The sequence below is a fragment of the Ursus maritimus genome, unplaced genomic scaffold (genome assembly GCF_017311325.1).
Source record: "Ursus maritimus isolate PB19 unplaced genomic scaffold, ASM1731132v1 scaffold_26, whole genome shotgun sequence".
In the NCBI taxonomy this organism is placed as follows: Eukaryota; Metazoa; Chordata; class Mammalia; order Carnivora; family Ursidae; genus Ursus; species Ursus maritimus.
In genome coordinates this window covers 35,586,893-35,607,844 of record NW_024425119.1, presented here as the reverse complement: position 1 = coordinate 35,607,844, position 20,952 = coordinate 35,586,893, and positions in this window count along the sequence as shown.

Sequence of the window (20,952 nt, the reverse complement as noted above, 5' to 3'; positions counted from 1 at the left end):
TTTCCTCCATTCCACTTCCATTCCTTGTCTGCAAAGAGAAGATCGGAAGCTCCGTTTATTCTCAGCAGAGAGAATGCATGCATTCATTTATTCAACAACATCTCTTGGGGGTCTGCTATCTCTCAAGCACCATGCTAGACACCGAGAAAAAGCAGTAAGCCAAACAAACATGGTTCCTGTTCTTATTGAACTCATAGTCTTGCACAGGGACAGACTTTTAACCCATGATTACTTAATAAATGTCTTGATGTATGCTGTGAAGGTAAAGGGGACAACCACCCAAAATATAAAGAACGGAAAGGAAGGATGTCCAGAACAAGGACTAGTCTCCCTTTTTTTCCTCCTTCCTCCTTCTGCATCCAGGGATCCCACATTGGACATAATTTGGCAAGAACTGAAGAACGGGGTGCAGTAATGGCAGTGTTTGTATGCATCAGGCTGTACCTTTCCTCCAGCTCGGAATCAGACCGTAGCCTCTGTGAAAGCTGATGAACAGTTCCAGGCACATTTCCCAAGCGTGCATGTGGTCAGCCACTTGGAGTTGCCTAATTCCTTGGGAAAGCTCTTGACAACATAGTCTAAACCAAAATCTCAGGTATCCTTCAGATAGGCCAGCAAAGATTGTCTGAGATGTCAGATGCTTTTATTTTAATGTCAGTAAAGGATGATGGAGTTGAACAGTTACCTTATATTCTCTGTGTTTTTAAATCTGAGTGGCTTTACAGTTAAGCAATTGTTCTTGTCGAGGCATGAAGCTTTGGAGGATATTTATATCATAAATATGGAGGCATGTAAGAGTGGTCTAATGTTCACAGGCAGCTGAAAACTATTTCTTAATAATAATAGCTAACATTTATTAAGTGCTTCCGTGCCAAGCACATTTTGAACCTGATCTTTTGGAGGCATTATTGTGCTGCTTTATGGAGATTGTGATACTGTAGCAAGCCACGATTGGGGTTCTGAAGTTTGGTTCAGTTCCTAAGAGCGTAAATAATTCATTTTGAACAGAAGACTTCAAATCAGGATCTCAAATTTTATTTATTTATTTATTTATTTGAATCAACACCTTTTTTATTGTGGTAAAATACACGTAACATGGAATTTATTATTTTTACCATTTTAAAGTGCACAATTCAGGGTCATTTAGTACATTCCCAATGGTGTGCAACCATTACCTCTATCTAGCTGCAGACTGTCTTCATCACCCCGAAACGAAACTCTGTGCCCATAAAGCAATCATTCCCCATTCCCCCCTGTGCCCTCAGCCCCTGCTTCACACGAATCTGTTTTCTGTCTCTATGGATTTGCCTATCCGGGATATTTCATATAAACAGAATCATACACTAGGTGGCTTTTTGTGTCTGGCTTCCTTCACTGAGCATAATATCTTCAAGATACATCCATGTGGTGTCATGTATTAGTTCAAATTCTATTTAATTTCAGGGCCATGCTTTTTTTTTTCTATGCCACCTAGAGCAAGTGATTTAGTCCCTTGGGCAATGCTTCCTAAAGTGAAGGGGCTAAACAAGATAAACTCTAAGATCCTTTCCAATTGTACCATCTTTCTTTTTTTTTTTTTTAAAGATTTTATTTATGTATTTGACACAGAGAGACAGCCAGCGAGAGAGGGAACACAAGCAGGGGGAGCGGGAAGAGGAAGAAGCAGGCTCCCAGCGGAGGAGCCTGATGTGGGGCTCAATCCCAGAACGCCAGGATCACGCCCTGAGCCGAAGGCAGACGCTTAACGACTGCGCCACACAGGCGCCCCTATCCAATTGTACCATCTTTCTAATTCAAACTGATATCCTGCTTCCAGGTAGAAGAGAGTGATGGTCATGAAGAGTTTAAAATTATTTGCTTTTCCTATTTAAGAGAATATGTGAAAAGAGAAAGAGAAGCTGAGTTTAGACCCAAATAGTATTTATAGTTGTTGGGGTTTTTTTTTTTTTTCCCCAAAAATATTTTCTAATTCCTCTTAGGTGTGCTTTATGTCTGGTTAGATAAAAACTTCAGAGGTGAGACTTGAGTCCTTTCCAATGAATCTAAAATGAAATCCTAATGAGAGTGTGTTCTATTTATATAAGGGTGAGAGTTGGGAGGGGCATAATTTTCCCCTCCCACATTTGCAGCAAGCTTTTGAAAAATGGCAATGTAGATAAGGTTTGTCAGTCTTCCCACAATGGCTAGAATTCAAACCTCCGGGAAGTTGGAAATGAGTATTTTCCTCTCAACCAGAGCACAGGACCAAGTTCAATTTTCTGCTTTATCCTGGATTTTCATGCGATCATTTAAAAAAAAATCTTTAAAGTGACTCTTGCAAATTTCTCTGCCTCCAAATAGAAAAAAATAAAATATTTCAAGCATCACCAAAGAGCTGTGAGAATCATTTTTGTTTGTAAATGTTAATCAAATGATAGGCATGGATACCTACAGAGTATGGCTTTTCTGTAATTTAAAATTAGACAGGTTATTGACTGAGGTCTGAGGAATTCTTACAGCTGTGGTTTGGTATGTAATTTGGTGCCATTCTTCCCTTTGCATTAATTTGGACCTAGGTGGGAGCTTTCGGGCTTTCCTCAGGGACAGTGCCTATAATGATTTATTTAAATTCTGACCATACTTTCTAATTATGTAAATATTCAATCATCTCTATTGCTGACTAGACTCTTAAGATGTTGAGAACATTTTCTATACATAAAATTTGGCGAAGTTTCCTGGCTCCTGCGCTTTAAATGCTATAAGAAAATATGTGTTGCAGGAAAAAAAGAATCAAGCTGAGTGCTTTTCAATAATTCATCATTTTTCTGAGGTGAAAAACCCAGCACTTACATTGAGAAGTACTATCCATATACCCAACAATGTTGAAATTGCTTTTGTTCACTGGAAGAGCGGGCTGTGTCATCAGACCCTCCCTTTCTTTAGGTATGCTAATGTCTGTGTAGTAGCAGGTGGAGTTGGGGCACAACTCCTTGGCCACTCCAGGACAGGAACTGTACACCTGAGTCTTGACTGTATTCACAGTGGTCAGTTTGGGATGGCCATACCTTTTTAAGTGCAATCCCAGGAGAAAAGAACCAAGTATTTGCAAACGCTCAATATTGCATCATTACATCCTGTTATCTCTCATTTCCTCCCAAACCTTCTGACTTCCAACTCCTAAAACTCTCCCCTCTGATCACTGTATGACAGCTGCAATTGCTTCTTTTTTCCCCTCAAACACCATAAAGCAAATACCAACCACTCCGACCCATACTTCTGGGTCCAGGACTGCCAATATTCTAAATGCGGCCCAGCCTGTGTCCTACTTCCTGCTGATCTCAAATGCCACCTATCAGAGACATCTTCCCTGACTACCCCCTCAAATAATGTACCCCTCTCTGTCCCCTTCTTTATGGAACTGTCTCCTCATCCTGTTTTATTTTTCTTCAATTGATAACATTATTGGCTTTATCTATACTTTCCCCCACTTATTACCCTGTCTTTACCGTCCACAACGGTTATCTCAATCTGACGTGTATTTATTTGTTTTATGCATTTATTATCTCTCTCCTTCTACTGTATCCTTAATGCTCAGAACAATGTTTTAGTCATTCAGTAAATACTTGTTGATTAAATGAATGAATGAGTCATGACTAAGAGTCTCTCCAATTCACAATGTGTAAAATGTCCCTATTATCTTAAAAAAAAAAAAATCCTAAGCTTTTCAGCATGATGGTCAAAATCTTCTGACAGTCGGGCTCCAGACTTCTGATAGAACCTTCACTTGTGCCGTATATTTGCCCTCAGTCCCTTTCAACATCCATTTCACTCCTGAGGAATATCAGCTGTTCCACGACACACTCAGCTATCTTTCCACTCTAGGTTTTGTTCAGGGTGCATTATGCATCTCTGTATTTATCTGATTAAATCTTTCCCTTCTGTATTAGTTTGCTAGGTCTGCTGTAACAAAATACCACAAACTGGGTGTCTTAACCAACAGAAACGTGTTGTCTCCCAGTTTGAGAGATTGCATGTCTACAATCAGGTGTCCTCGGGGTTAATTTCTTCTGAGGGCTATAAGGAAGAATGTGTTCCATGCCTCCTCCCCTAGCAGCTGGTGGTCTGCTGGCTATTTTTGGCCTTCTTTGGCCTCTGCTGCTTTGCCCTGATTTCTACCTTCATCTTCACACGGTGTTTTCCCTGTATGCATGCCTGTGTCCAAATTTCCTTTTTTTAAAAGGACATTAGTCATATTCATTAGGGATTCATACTCCAGCATGACCTCATCTTAACTAATTACATCTGGGATGACCCCATAGCCAAATAAGGACACATTCTGAGGTGCTGGTGGATAGGACTTGAACATGATTTTTTTAGGGGACACAATTCCACCATAGCATCTTCCTTCAAAGCCTAGGAGAAATATCAATTTCTCTAAAAGGCTTCAATAATGCTTTTAGTAGGACTCCCTTTCTCTTCCGTGTTCCCGTGGTCCTTGCTTTACATCTATATCCTTCCTTTTACAACGTCTGCTTCACTAGCTCATTCACTTACCATTCAGTACTTAAAAGTGTTTGTATCCGGGAACATGCAGTAAAAAAGATACACTGTCTGCCCTCGTGGAGCTCCTAGACTGTTGGGAATGAGACTATAAATTCCAGAAGGGCAGAGATTCTCATGTCTTAGTAGATAGTCAATGAATTTTGATTGAATTCAGTAACTACTCTTCAATTTAATATTACCACGATAGAAACAATACAGAGTTCAAGCAGAGGTGGCAGGAGTATTGGGGAGGCATGGAGAAGCGACTCATATTTGAGATACTGCAAGTTCTCGAGAATGCCTGGCATGTGGGAGTGTGGGGAATGACGGGAGAGGTCGTCAGGAGTTGTATCATGAATGTCTGGAGTCATAATTAGAAAATTGGATGTGACTGGATATTGAATGCAATTCTTCTTGTTCTCTCTAAATTTGTCTAATGCCCCAAATTGAGGGCAATTGCTGTTAACAGGAGCAACAGACACCTCGTTAGATCTTAAATCTTATTAAAATGAGTCCAAAGCAGACCTTCTCTTTTCACCAGCCCTCCTTCTGGCTTAAAAAAGGAATCAGTTTGTTGAAGAGGGAATTGATAGAGGCAGTGACTCTCCTACTTAGAGGATAAATACTTTTCATTTCTTCCTTCCTTCCCCTCCCCAAACTGTGTGTGTATGAGAGAGAGACAGAGAGGGACAGAGAGACCAAGAATGAGAGAGTGAGAGAGAGACCTTCAGGGAGGCTGAGGATATGCAAACCGAAGAGGCCAGCATTTCATCCCTGTATTGATGCTCCTTAAACTACAGAAACTCATCATCCCTTCCAGCGGAGCTGCCACGGTGGAGAGAATCCTCGGGAAGCATACACAGACCTAGAGGCTGTATGTATTTCCTTTTTTTTTTTTTGAGTGATTTAGGTTTATGAGATGTAAAGAGCCAAGAATTCAACCCCCCCCTTTTTTTTAAATTGAGGTATAATTAACATACGTTATTTTAGTTTCAGGTGTATGTATTTCCTGACCAGAGAATCTTTAAAGTGAGAAGCCAGGCAGAGCTCCTTATGCAGGCAGCAAGGGTGGGAGTGAAGGGACCATCAAGGCAGTTTCCACTCCCAGCATCCTTGTGGCCAAGTGTGCCTCACAGATGCTCACCCAGGGTGCGGTTTCAGGGATAAGACACAGTGGGTTGAGTTACTGGGGCAAGAGCTATTGGTGCGGGGTGTGGAAGGGTTCACAACAGGCTCACCAGAGAGTATTTCTCCCACTGCATGAATAGTACAATGTGGGGATACCTCCAAAGAGCCCACCAATTCACTTCACAAGACAGCCAGCATTTGGATGCTTATTGGTGGTTATCTGATTAAATGACTCTTCTCCCTTTGTTCCTTTGTCCCCTTTCGTGAGCCCAAATCCTTAAAGTAAAACAACAGAATAAGGAGGAATCAGGAAAATAGAAGAACAGACTACGCTCCCCACCCCCTTCCTTATTGCAGGACACCCTTTGAATCGGATGCTAAGCTAAAATTTTAATTCAGACTAGGCTGGATTGGTTTCTGCATCTGAGCTGAAAACTGGTCATACCATCTGATTCAGTCCATTCAAGAAGCCTGTTACACAGACCTTATCTTGTAGTGGATGCAGAATTGCTAAAGGTTTTAAGTCAAGGAGACATGTACTCGTGTTGTCATTTTAGAAACAACACCAGCGAAATTCTACCCTCTTCCACAGCCCAGTCATCACTTTCTCAGGAGAGCTTCCTCCTCTCTCACCTTGGTCAGGTCTCCCTATTTCTAATATTTAGTATTTGCCTCTCTTTTTAGAGAAGTACTGGCTAGTTTTACGCTTATTATTGACATTCCTTGACAAATGTCTCTCTCCCACAGTTGCATGGAAGCTTAATGGGAATAGAAACCACCTTTTTCTTTTTCTTTTCCTTTTTTTATTCCTTAGGGACTAACAGTCCCTCCACAAAGATACTTACTAAATAAAAGAAGAAAAAATGCATATATATTTTGTATAGTTACTGTAAATTCTCTGAAAGTGGGAACTATGTCCTATTGGTATTTATGTTCTTGAATTTCTCTATAATAGTACTCAATAACTCTTTGTTGAAATGAAATTAATATTAAATTACTTTTTTTAAAAAAAATCCAAGGTATTTGATAATTACCACATGACATCTGGAGCCTCTGGATATTCCTGTTGTCTATTCTTTTCTGCTAGTTTGTCATGTTGTCTTATTCCCTTGTGGGTTTTGTTATATCATTGACTCTGTATGACTTCGGTTTAAAAAAATGTTTCTAGAAAGAATTTGAGGCAGAGAACAATATTATATTCCTCCAGGACAATTTTTATTTGCTTCTCCATGTACCTGGGAGCATCAGCCTTCAGGGATCATTGTAATCCAATTTCATAGTGAGATTTTCCGGGGGATCTGGATAGTTTGAAATCAGACTGTAGTCAGAGAGAGGCTGGTGTACTTCTGGGTCACCCTGTCTCCTCAGGTGTAGCATTTTGGGGTCCTAACCCAGCACACAGTTGGTTTACCAAACTCCATTTGTAGCTCCCTACCCCTTTAAGGTTATGAAAATTCTGTTTAGTCTTCAGCTGCTTCACCAGAATCAGCAAATGTCCTCAGGGCAAAACCAGCCATTAAGGGAGAAGTCTCTCTTTTCAGTTTTAGCCTTATATTCTTCATTGTTTGTTATCTCTCTGAGTCTTCAAGCTTTATCTGGTGTCCCTATTTCCTAGTTGCCCTCAGTGACAGTCCTCAGGGCTGGTCCAAATTACCTATTTCATCGTTACTGGATGCTAAAGTCTTGAAAACCACAATGTTGAACTGACTTAATCCTTTTTTTTCTAACTTTAAAACAACGACCATTGGCTTTGGCAGATTTTAAATTAACCATAGCAGGAATCGTGGATTGTTGCCTCAGTGCTGGGTAACATTGTGAAAGCTACCAGGAAATGTTAATGAAATATCAGATTCTACGCCTCCAGAGTTCAGCCAAGTGCCTCCTCAATTTCGGACTGATACAGAATACATTTAAACTTTCATGCAAGTCAGTCTTAATTCCCTATGAATCTGTTTTCATCTTGGTTGCGATAAAATGTAAGAATTAACAATGTGGTAACTTAAACAGTTTCCACAGAGAGTCCCCTTGACAACAATATTTGTGAACAGACAAAAGAGAGAAATAGAACAATGCGGCCTGGCAAATCCGACCCTAGGGACAATGCTTCTTTCTGTGGTGACTTTAAGGTTATTTATCCATTACTTCATCAAACATTTATCAGAATGCCAAGGTGTATCAGGTGTGATAAGGGATGCTGGCAGTGGGCAGCAAAAGTTGAAAAAGAAAGTCTGTCCTCCTACTGTGCCATACATACCCAGCAACTGCATAATGTACTTTTCCTCTAAAAACTTTCCCAAACTTTCTAACACTCATTCAAGAGTGTTTTATTTGTTCTGCGCACACACATTTGAAGCGGGTCCCCAGTTAGACCTTCATGGCAGTGAGAGGTGACCATTTGCTGGGGCCAGTGAAGATGGGAAGGGCAAGAATGAGTTGACATTATGGTAGCAGAGTTTTCTGCTGTAATGGTTGGGATGGTCGTGGTCCAGAAAATTGCGATGGAAGGTCACGCTGAGTCCCAGTTTCCGCTTCACCATTTTTCCTTACCTGTGTTTTGTTGAGCACCTAGTACCTGGATGAGAATCCCCTTCTCTTGCTTCACCCCTCTATGACCAAAGCAAAATATCACAGTGAGACTTCTGCTCAGATGAATTAGCAGCTGTTGATAATGAGGACATAGGCACAACACAGCACTGTTCCCACCACTTTAAATGATCAGAAGCTTTAATTAAAAGCCAAGAAAGAACTGAAAATTTTCAAATTTACTTGCCTTACTTACTCCCTAGACCCTTTCCAGGAATCCCTAATGCTCCCAAAGTAAGCAACAGTTGGGCCAACCACATTGCCTAAGTATGAAAGAGAATTGGAAAGTTAAACGGGCTAGGAAAATGCTGTGGAAACTAATTAAATTCCTCATGTGAGTTCTTCTTCTGTCTGAACACCGGGGCTATGACCAGGAAGTCACAATGTCTCTCTCTCTCTCTCTCCATTGTGAATCACTCGACCAGAGCAATGCATCTTGATGAAGTTCAAATAGTTATGAATAAGCTGGTGGAACAAACTCGCTTTGAGCTTGGATGTGGAAACTAAAGACAAACAGGTCAGTCTTGTGATTTGATAGAGAACAGAAAGTTGGAGGATTTCACACACAAATGTGAAAGATTTGAGAATTAAAGGGCCAAAATATAAAAGTAAGTCGTGTAAGTAAATGAATCAATGGAAAGTAAATAAAAAACAAGAAAACAACTGCATTAACACCGCAATGGTTTACATTCCTTGAGGAAGCTGATCTGATATTGGCAGTCTTAATTGTAAAATTGCACTGTTTTTACTGTTGGTTTTCTATTATGTTAGTTAATTAAGTAAGTAAGTAATTGAAACTGAGCTTGGTTGTCCAATTAAATTTTGATTAATACAATAATTGGAACTGGTCAAACAAAGCATTGCTTACCACCAGCTCTTTGGGACCTACTTTTGAAGAGATAAAAATGATTTATAATTAGGCATCAATTATTTATATGTAAATGATATTGCTAATGGGCCTGAGGGCATCTTGAAAAGTTTATTCTCAAGAGGTTTAAACTTCTTTCCCACCTGAACCTTACTTATATTTATTATTAATTTTCTTAGTATGATATATTCACAGAGACTAAAACAAAATTATAAACTAGCTTTTCCTCTGCTTGTTTTTAAAATTCTGTACTTAGGACAAATGAATTAACAAAATTTTCTTGTGTTTAATTTAGCTTAGGCTTACAAATAGGGGCTTATCAGTGAATAGCGTTATGCCTATTTATAAGAACCAGTTTGACTACATTCCGCTTAAATCTGTTTTTGTTTTCAGAGAAAACATGTTCATAAACTAGATGGGCTGATTTATTCTTTTTCCTTTCCTCCCTCCCTTGCTTCCTTCCTTCCTTTTTCTTCTCTTTCTGTCTACTTCCCTCTCTCCATCATTTCCTTCCTTACTGCTGCTTTGCAGCGAGGTCCTGGACCTTTATATTTGTGTGTGGGGACACACTAGTCAGCTGTTTGCTAAATATAGTTTTCATCAATAATATTTTACATTCTTACAAAACTTGCATGAACATTTTCTCCTTTATCCTCATAATTTAAAGATATTGAGAGAGAACTATTTTTTCCATTTTACAGATGGGAAACTAGGTCTCAGAAAAGCAAAGTATCAGACACAAGTTCAACAGTTACTAAGTCATGGACTTGCTATTATTATGTCACATTTGCTGATATTAACCAATTTTATGTGCCACAAACTTACGGAGTAAAATAGTTATTAAATGTGTCATGATTATGCCACATGAACATGTGAGAGAATCTGGTCTTCCTGAAAATGCTCTTTTTCCCTCTCCATTCAGTGCTCTTTTTTCTATCTTCAGAAGCAAAGAGAACACCAGCATCTCTATGTTAGATAAACTTATTAAATGCCTACCAATACTGCTCTCCAGACACAGAACCCTCTGAAACCCAATCTGAAAAATTCGAAATATTTTTAATGGTCCTCTCACTGTCTAATTTTGCCTGCAAATGTTCATTTTTGGCCCTAGGTCAAAACTACTTTTTATGTCTCCTGTAAGATAAGACCTGGGTCCTTATCTAATGCTTTTCCCACGAACTTGGACAAAAGGGTCACACAATCTAGATGTAACTTTAACTTGTGATTTTGGTTAATGTACCTATGGTGAACCAGGGTCACTTTGCCCATTATAATTTTACATTTGTGCTTCTGTAAATGCCTTGAACTAAACATTTTTTTATTTTTAAAATATCTAAAGCCATTTTCTTTAACAAGCAGATGATCTCTACACCTTTTCCTCTAACCTTTGTGAAAATGATAACATTTCCCAACTTGATTTATGAATTTAAAAAATAATCAGTAGGACAACATGTCCCCATTAACCTCGGACAAAAGTGGCTCACTCATTAAAAACAAAAAAACAACAAAAAAACCTAACAATAAACATTCCATGGAAATATTTCTGAAGAGTCACATACAGCTAGCTATTAAAGAGTTGATACCAAAAATGGAGCATATGATTTAAAACACTTCTTAAAATATATATGCATGTATGCATAAGTAAACTATATTTAAATATGTGCATATAAGCTAAATATATAACATTTCATATATGTACATTATATATATGTATATATATATATATATATATATATATATGACACATACATACATAACATGCATAAATATACCAGAAACACTCTTAAGATTGTATCATTTTCCCTTAAGTAAGCCATAAAAAATAAATGTGTTGGCTTATTTACCTGGTTATAGATTAGCAGAAGACGGAATATTTTGAGTTAGGCTTCTGCCTATTGCTTTACTGTCGTATTTACATTTTATTCTCATTTCTACAATTGGCTAAAACCCTAGTAGAAGAACTAGGCACAGGAGCTGGCAGATGTTATAGAACTGTAGAATTGCATTGACAAGTAGTGGATATAGGCAACTACATATAATTGCATCACTTACAAGTACATTGTTATTAAATAACCTTAGGTAGGACATTATGGTTGTTGGAGGAGGTCATCTAGGAGACATGGCCTCCTGTTTACCTGTGATTTGGATGCAGGCAATCAGAGACTTCATCTTTCCGTCTTTTGAGCATACAGTCTGCCCACCATTTTCACAATGGTAATCATTTTTAAGGACACAACCTTGAGAAAACAAGATGTTTCTCAGACCATCTGAACTGAATACATGACAGAACCTGGTTACCAACTCTATATAAACTTTAAGATTCTGGCAGGCAGGTGTGGAGATCTACTCCTCTCGTGGCTGCCCACAGTAAGTCTGTTGCTTATAGAACCTGCAAGCTACTAATCTGGACTGGCCTGCTTCTTTCTCTGGGCTCCCCTTGCCCTCTGTGTTCGGGTCCAGTTCCAGATTTCACCCAGGAAGCTGCTGAGGTTGCAGACCAGTGGCACCAGAATGTGCTGCCTACTTAAAGATCCTCTCTCACCCCCATTCCATCCTCCGTAGTCCTATATACTCTCTGACAGAAGCTGAAGCAGGGTAAAATCTAGTCTGCATTTCCAAGGCCTCTCCAGCTTCTGGGTAGAAATGAAGTTATTATTTATGAGGTTACAATATCTTATTTATCATAATAAAAACAAATATAATAGTTAGAGATAAATTTTGGGGCTCCTGGGTGGCTCAGTCATTTAGGTGAGGGACTCTTGATTTCAGCTCAGGTCATGATCACAGGCTCTGTGCTCAGCACTCAGCATGCAGTCTGCTTGTCCCTCTCCCTCCCATTCTGCCCCTCAGACCCCCCACCCCCTCTACCCTGTTCCCGCAGGCATGCGTGCACTCTCTCAAATAAATAAATAAATAAATAAATAAATAAATAAATAAAATCTTTAAATAAATTTCATTGGCTCTTGCACCCACTTATAGATTCAAGTCCCCCAGCTCCTGCAGTATTCACAACCGATTTCTAGGAAATGCAAAGGGATGTCTTAAGTGTTCTTGTGAATAATTATGCCCCGTTGGGGCTCTGCTATTTCTCCATCAGGTTCCAGAGATCCCTTTGGGCACCGTAATGTTCTAGTAAGCTCTGCCACTGCTCCCCCAGGCATCATTGTCAATGCATTTAAGCCCATAGTAGATAAATGGGCAGGAGGTTGAATGCCTCTCTTCCCTTCATGTTATGTTGTTGGAGGGGTCCCCAGGAAGTGCTGCCTATACACCAACATTTCTGGTTCTCTTATGTGAAACTGCTGTTTGGGTTTTTAGTTATAATTTTTTCTCTTTATGGACATGTATCCAGGCTTGAGATGGATTTTCATGACAGCCACTATGTTGTACTCAAAATTCTCTTTCAGTGAAAAAGCCTTTGTTATAAGTGTGTCATGCCTGCTTCCTTCTTCCCTGTAGATGAACACTTTCCCAGGAGGCTTCTCAGACCCTGTGAAAATAGACTTGAGTCAGGGCCATACAAAGTACTTTAGACATATCAGAATGTCAGCACTAGACATAGGTTGGGCTAAAGATGAAATCCTTGCTGTAAAAAGAACATTATTTATAGATTCATAGAACTGAAAGGTCAATTGATATTCTGATGTTTAGTTCAAAAAATGAAAAAATAATGGCAATTTCAGAGGAGAGCAACTCAATGCTTAATAGTCATATTCATTGGGGGTAAAGAGTCTGAGTGGATGTCAGATTGGAATTCCAAAATGAACCCCCCCAAAAAAAAATAAGGAAGAAAATTCTGGAGATAGAAGCCTGGTTTTAGGACTATTGGTTGTGAAATACCTTTTATCTTTAATGTTCTTATTTGTAAAATGGTAAATACTAATTGAATATGGAGAAAATTATAAACTTGGATACTATACTCCTCCTCCTTGAACAAAAAACTATGTAATAATTTTCACTCCCTCCTAATTAGTGAAAATGTGTATTTTTTAGTTTTCTTTTTGATGTGATAATTAAAAAATGTTTTGTTGGATACTCCTTGTAATGTATGAACATCAAGGAAAGGTTATTTTTGTGTATACAATTACATCAGTTCTACAAAATTAGGATAAGACAGCCTGGGGAGGCTCCTTTGAGACTGCTCTGAAGTGGGATGCAGTTTCTGTCTGCTGGATCTTCAGAATGAACTTCTTAAGGTTGTTCAGGGGCCAGGCCTGATGGAATGATGAAAGAAAGGTTTCCATCAATGCTGATTGTATCTCGTTGAATTTTTCTCTCCCTTCTCTTGGGTTCCTGAGGGTACTCTGGGATAGTGGGGAAAAACTAAGTGAAATTATCTGCATATGCTGAGCACTGGAGAAGTTTGCCTGAAAGCACTGAATTTCTCAGTCTGTTTAAGAACCAGGGATTAAGGTGGAAGTCCATGACTCTTCCCTCTAGATTCCCTGAATTCTTTCCCTAGAACCCGAACTTTATTCTCACTCTTGAGTTGCTGGGAGGAGTTGGCTTTGTACTTTATAAAGCATTATATTACTATTATTAGAGTAGTCATCCTAGGAGATAGAATATCAAAGCCGATTCATTAAGCAGCCACTTAGTGCTAAGACTGAGGACCAAAGTGCCAGTGAAGACTGAAGTTATGCACCAGGAATGTGATGCCTGGCACATCGGCCTGGAGCTAAAAATTAAAATTCCAACAATAGAATCAGTTCTCCATTCTTAACAGGTCACCTTAATTCCAAGAGTCACCCATATCATTCCAAGAGTCTTTGAGGAATATTTCTCGGCCACCATGTCCTCTTCTCCATTGACATAATGATTGCTACCACAGAGGGCAGAGATGAGCAATATCATCAGGACAGGATGTCCTCCCCTGAGGTGTCCTGTTCCAGATATTCACTGTTCTGATTTGCTAGTGGAGCTGCTGGGTCCATACGACACTACAGCAGGAACTACAAGTGGGAAATCCACCTTTCATTGCCCTGCAGAACACACTCCTCATGGGTTACCTTGTGCCCCCACTATCTCCAGACTCACAGTAAAATAACTCTTCAAGGTATCTTTGGATTTTTGATATAGAGAGAGTTTCCTGATTTGGGTGAAGAGAAAGATAATGACCCAATTTTTAATGTGATATTTTTAGGCCCAAAAGTCACTTCATATTTACTTTATTTTTCTTCTGCCTTGTGATACTGTTTTCTTCTAATGAGTGATACATCAGTGCCCCCGAAATGATCCAGCTGTCTTCGGTGGTTTTCTGGGAGAATGTCTTCAAGGACGTCACTTATTTGCAGAGGAGGCACTATTAATAGTTAGCATGCTAGTCCAGGGTTGCACTTAAAGACAGAATAACTTAAGATGAGATTTGGGATACAAACCTTTAAAGGTTTCATATAATGGTAGCTTGCTTTGTGTTCTGAGCAGTACTTACTAATTAGTCCTACATGTTGTCACAACTTTGCTAACATCTCATTTTTATAGCATAATAACCTTAGCCTGCTTCTTACTGGGCATGTACCTCTGCTTGTTTTCTTCAACAGATTGTATGGTGTGAGGAAAATCAATAGCTTGTTTGTAACAGCGGTGAGATGGGTAAGCCCAGGAAGAGTTTCAGTGAAGCTTTGCGTCCTTCTGACAGAGAAATACATGTTTTTCCTGTTTCAAACTGCACAGTTTACAAGCAGCAATTGGCAGTCTTGCAGAAGTTCTCAAGGTTAGATCTAGTGGCGCTTTAAGTTCTTCCTGAGTGTGCTATGAGTGTATATATAACCACCCTTTCGAGCCAAGTTCAATTCCATAGCACTTTCTATAGCTGAATGTGCTCAATAAATAGTAAGGCTGGCTAAGTAGAAGAAAGCTGTTAATCACCTGCAGCCTGGTGGTGGTGATGACTAAACGAAGAGAAATCTGAACTTGCCACATGTCATAAGGCGCAAGGTTAGTGTGTTTTGTGTATTTCATTTTAAATACCTGTTAAGGTAGCCTGGGTTGTAACAGACTTGATTTTGCTGATTGTTAGAGAAAGGAATACTGTGGGGTGATTTAATCAAAGCTGGAAGCCATTTTGTGCACTTGAGCATAATTATTTCATATGTATATTCTGGTGGATATATAGCTATTGCTACTTCTTAAAATCAAGAACATCCTAGTGGAAAATTGCCTTGGAGCAAAAACTCTGTATTTTTTATATCACTTATCATGGTAAGATGCATCTTTATTAAAAATTGTGACTGCTACATAGAAATAGTAATAGTAATCATGATCTGAAATGTCATTAAAATGAACACCCCTGGGAGTCAGTGCACCTCAGAAGAACCATGAGTTCTTTGCTTCATTGCTCACTTTCTTTTTTTTTTCCCAAAGATATTTATTTATTTATTTATTTATTTATTTATTTATTTGACAGAAAGAGAGAGACAGCCTGAGAGAGGGAACACAAGGAAGGGGAGTGGGAGAGGAAGAAGCAGGCTCCCAGCGGAGGAGCCAGGTGCGGGGCTCGATCCCAGGACTCTGGGATCATGCCCTGAGCCAAAGGCAGACGCTTAATGACTGAACCACCCAGGCACCCCTCATTGCTCACTTTCACCTTTCCAAGAAAAGTACCATCTTGTTTCCTTAGTGTCTGTTTTTCACCTAAACTTTACAGAGCTATATCACTTTAACCACATCTCTACTCATTCCCACCAAACTTCCTTTCTCTAGGAGTAAGGTCATAAGATTCTACTAATGATCTTTTACAGAGTGGTTTGCATCTTATAAAGAATATCCTTTTTGTTTCTTAATACAGTCTTTTAAAATAATAACCTTTTTTTAAAGATTTTATTTATTTTTTTGACAGAGGGAGACAGCCAGTGAGAGGGGAATACAAGCAGGAGGAGTGGGAGAGGAAGAAGCAGGCTCCCAGGAGAGAGCCCAATGCGGGGCTGTAGCCCAGGACCCTGGGATCACGCCCTGAGCCGAAGGCAGACGCTTAACAACTGAGCCACCCAGGCGCCCCTAAAGTAATATCCTTTTAATCACAGGTGAATGTGTGATGAGACTGAGGCTCAGGACCAGTAAGTGACATTGTCCATGACCATATGCTAGTGACCAGCAGAATGAGGAAGGGAATATGGTCACCATAATTATGCTACTCTAAGCATTTCTGCGTATGTGGCTCTGAACCACTTCCAACTCAATTTTCTTGGTACTTGTTATAAATGCTGATTTTGGGGTCCTATCCCAGAACTACTGAATCAGAATCTTTTGTAATATATCCTAGTAATCTCATTTTAAATAAACACTATGAGTAATTACAATGCATAATCAGTTTGGAAATTTCTATATCAAACTATGCTATCTTTGAGAAAATCACTGTACATTAGACTTTTGAATAATTTAATGTTTGCTTGTTTTAACTCATTTCATCTTTAGAACAAACCTGCTTTTCATAGAAGAGGTATTAATTTTCCTGCCTCTCCCTGCCTCTTCTAATGGAAAAAAAAAAGTAAGACAATGAGAGGGGAAGTGATTTGCCCAAAGTCACATAATAGGCTCAGATTTGAAAGCATTCTTGCAATTTAAATATAAAGTACCAGTACTGGAAATCATTTGAGTAAGATTACCTTTTAAAGTGAATCTGTATTAGATGTACTATGGGGGGAAATACTTAAGTTTCAGTAAAGCTCATTTCTGTGGTGTAATCTGTGCCAATGCAGACATTGCAAATGGGGTGTAGATTTTTAAATTAGGAATAATGAGCAACTCTTGACAGAAAATGCGATACTGCCCTTTGAGAACTAGTTTCCACTCCAAGTTCCAATTGATTGTGTTATTTGTTCAGGTCTCCAGAGGTCTAATTAGAGAAAGCAGAGGTAATAAATTCAAAGTTTCTGTGATGGTCAAGGGAAGCGTACCGTTTGGTTGTGTCTGTTAGATTGAATGAAGTCCCTACTGATGTGGAAAACATGGTCATTGACTAATGGTCTCCTCTGACTTTGGTGTCTCCTTTGACCACTTTTCCATTTGTGGCTCTAAGGTTTAAGGAAATCAGTGTGGCATTCACCTAGGAAAATAATTTTTTTATTTTCTTCAGTAAAAATTGTGTGGAATGACATGGCAAGTTGTCATTGAAAAAGGTGAGTCAAGGATAAATGTGCAAAAAGATCATGACTTTCTATACTGAATTGATTAGTAACTCATTCTTCTATCACTTCCACCCTTCTTTCCCCCAAAAACTGTGTCCCTTTCCTGCAGGGTTCAAATCCTTCTTCCAGTCTGGGACAACTCTGAAGGACCCTCCCAGAGCTCCCTTTAGGATTGGGTGAGAGCTTAGTTGCAGTTTTTTCACAGTTTAACGTCTCCCTGTGTCCAGTCTAGCTCCACTCAACCCTCGCAGGTGTAGATCTGTAGTATACTCTACAATATCCCTCCTATATGCTAATCTTAGAGCCTCAGAGTCTGTTCTCAAGGAACCAGTTTGACAACTGGGGCTTCTGAGGACAATGGGTGATCATTTTCCCCAAAGTCTAATGAGAGGTGCTGAGACATCCGCGCTGAATATATTTAAAAGGAACAGAACTGCTCTGTGACCATGAATCCTTGTCAAGCATTCCAGCCTATTTGAAGCAAGAATTGAAGAATTAGTTATAGACTTACAGAGGGAATAATTGGATCTTCTCCTTCCTTCCCTATGGATCACTCCCACCCTCTACTTGAAGCAAAATAAAGGGAAAGGGGCCCAAACAAGTTTTCAATTAAAGTTGGGGCTGTATACAGAGAAGCATTTTATTCCCTAGATGGAAATGGTCAGAACTGCAGGACTGTGGGTCTTGAGGCCCAACAAAATACCATAAGAGAGTTCCTGGGGGAGCTGAACAAGCCATCATCTAAAGTTGGAGGTATCTGTTAATGTGCTACTTGCTTTATGTTTGGAAAAGCCTCAAGGAAAGCTGAAAGAAAGAACAGCCTGTATTTTCAGGGAGAAAAGAGAAGGCAAGAGAGGGAGCAGAAGCAAGGAGGCATGAGTTTCCATATTCCAAGTGGATGCTGTGGATGGTAGCTGGACTATAGCTGTCTTGATATGATTCCAGTAGTAAAATGGCCAAGGGTATATAAGTCTAGGGACAGTAGCTGAGGGAGAGTTAAAGGAGGTCAGCTGGAGAGTGCACATCCTGTGTCACTTCCTAAGCTCTGCATCAAGGATTATGAAACTGGACATGTGTGTGACGTTCCCTAAGGGATCTTCACTGGTCATCTCTTCTACCTAAGGTCTACACTCCCAGGGTTTGTCATACTCATTTCTCTTTCATTCAATCTCTCCCTCTCTCCAAATTACTTTCTTCCAATCCTTCCAAATTTTCCTTAATTTCTTTTTTGTTAAATTTTAATTCCAGTTAACATACAGTGTTAAATTAGTTTCAGGTGTACAATATAATGGTTTCAACAATTCTATATATTACTCAGTGTTCATCACAACAAGTGTACTTAATCCCCTTCACCTATTTCATGCATCCCACCCACCCACTTTCCCTCTGGTAACCATCAATTTGTTCTCTATAGTTAAGAGTCTCTTTTTTGGTTTGTCTCTTTTTTCCTTTGTTAATTGTTTTATTTCTTAAATTCTAAATATGAGTGAAATCATGTGGTATTTATCTTTGTCTGGCAGAGTTATTTAACTTAGCATTATACTGTCTAGCTCCATCCATGTTGTTGCAAATGGCAAGATTGTATTCTTTTTTATGGCTGAATAGTATTCCACTATACACACATACACAAACACACACACACATATACACACACACATATAACCTCTTCTTTGTTCATTCATCTATTGATGGACATTTGAGCTACTTCCATAGTTTGGCTGTGGTAAATAATGCTGCAATAAACATAGGGGTGCATATATCTTTTCAAATTAGGGTTTTCATATTCTTTGGGTAAATACCCAGTATTATAATTCCTGGATCATAGGGTAGTCCTTTTTCTCTACATCCTTACCAACCCTTGTTGTTTCTTGAGTTTTTGAATTTAACTGTTCTGACAGGTATGAGGTGTTACTTCATTGTGGTTTTGATTTGCACTTCCCAGATGAGGAGTGATGTTGAGCATCTTTGCATGTGTCTGTTAGCCATGTGCATGTCTTCTTTGGAGAAATGTCTGTTCATGTTTTCTGTTCATTTTTTATTGGGTTATTTGTTTTTTGGTGTTGAGTTGTATAAGTTCTTTATATGTTTTGGATACTAACCATTTATTAGATATGTCATTTGCAAACATCTTCTCACATTCAGTAGGTTGTCTTTTAGTATTGTTGATTGTTTCCTTTGCTGTGCAGCTATTTATTGTGATGTCGACCCAATAGTTTATTTTTGCTTTTGTTTCCCTTGCCTCAGGAGACATGTCTAGAAAACTGCTGCTCTGGCTGATGTCAGAGAAATCACTGCCTCTGCTCTCTTCTAGGATTTTTATGATTTCAAGTCTCACATTTAGGTCTTTAATCCATTTAGCATTTATTTTTGTGTATAGTGTGAGAAGGTCGTCCCATTTCATTCTTTTGCATGTAGCTGTCCAGTTTTCCCAACACCATTTGTTGAAGAGACTGTCTTTTTCCCATTGCATATTCTTGCCTCCTTTGTCAAAGATTAATTAACCACGTAAACTAGGGTTTATTTCTGGGCGTCTATTCTGTTCCCTTGATCTATATGTCTAATTTTGCACCCATACCATGCTATTTTGATTACTACAGCTTTGTAGTATATTTTCAACTCTGGGTTTTGATACTTCCAGTTCTTCTTTTTTAAGATTGCTTTGGCTATTTGGGTTTTTTTTTGTGGTTCCATACAAATTCTAGGATCATTTGTTCTAGTTCTATGAAAAATGCTGTTAGTATTTTGATAGGGATTTCATTAAATCTATAGCTTGCTTGGACAGTATGGACATGTTAATAATATTTGTCATCCCAATCCATGAGCATGGAATGTCTTTCCATTTCTTTGTGTCATCTTCAATTTCTTTTTTAAGTGCCAAATAGTTTTCAGAATACAGGTCTTTCACCTCCTTGGTTAAGTTTATTTCTAGGTATTTTATTACTTTTGGTGCAGTAGTAAATGGGATTGTTTTCTTAATTTCTATTTCTGTACTTTATTATTAGTGTATAAAAATGCAACAGATTTCTGTATATTGATTTTGTACCCTGCAACCTTACCCAATTCATTCATCAGAGCTAGTAGATTTTTTATGGAGTTTTTAGGGTTTTCTGTATTATAGTATCATGTCATCTGCAAATAGTGAAAGCTGAAATTTTTTTTCTTACTAATTTGAAAGCCTGTTACTTCTTTTTCTTGTCTAATTGCTGCAGCTAGAACTTCCAGTACTATGTTGAATAAAAGCCGTGAGAGTGGACATCCTTGTCTTTTTTTTTTTTTTAAGATTTTATTTATTTATTTGACAGAGATAGAGACAGCCAGCGAGAGAGGGAACACAAGCAGGGGGAGTGGGAGAGGAAGAAGCAGGCTCATAGTGGAGGAGCCTGATGTGGGGCTCGATCCCATAACGCCGGGTTCACGCCCTGAGCCGAAGGCAGATGCTTAACTGCTGTGCCACCCAGGCGCCCCTCCTTGTCTTATTTTTGATCTTAGGGGAAAAGCTCTGTTTTTCACCATTGAGTATGATGTTAGCTGTGGGTTTTTCATATATGGCCTTTATTTTGTTGAGGTATGTTCACTTTTTTTTTATTTTATTTTATTTTATTTTATTTTATTTTTTTTGGATTTTATTTATTTATTTATTTATTTTTTTAAAATGATTTTTTATTATATTATGTTAGTCACCATACAGTACATCCCCGGTTTCCGATGTAAGGCTCGATGATTCAT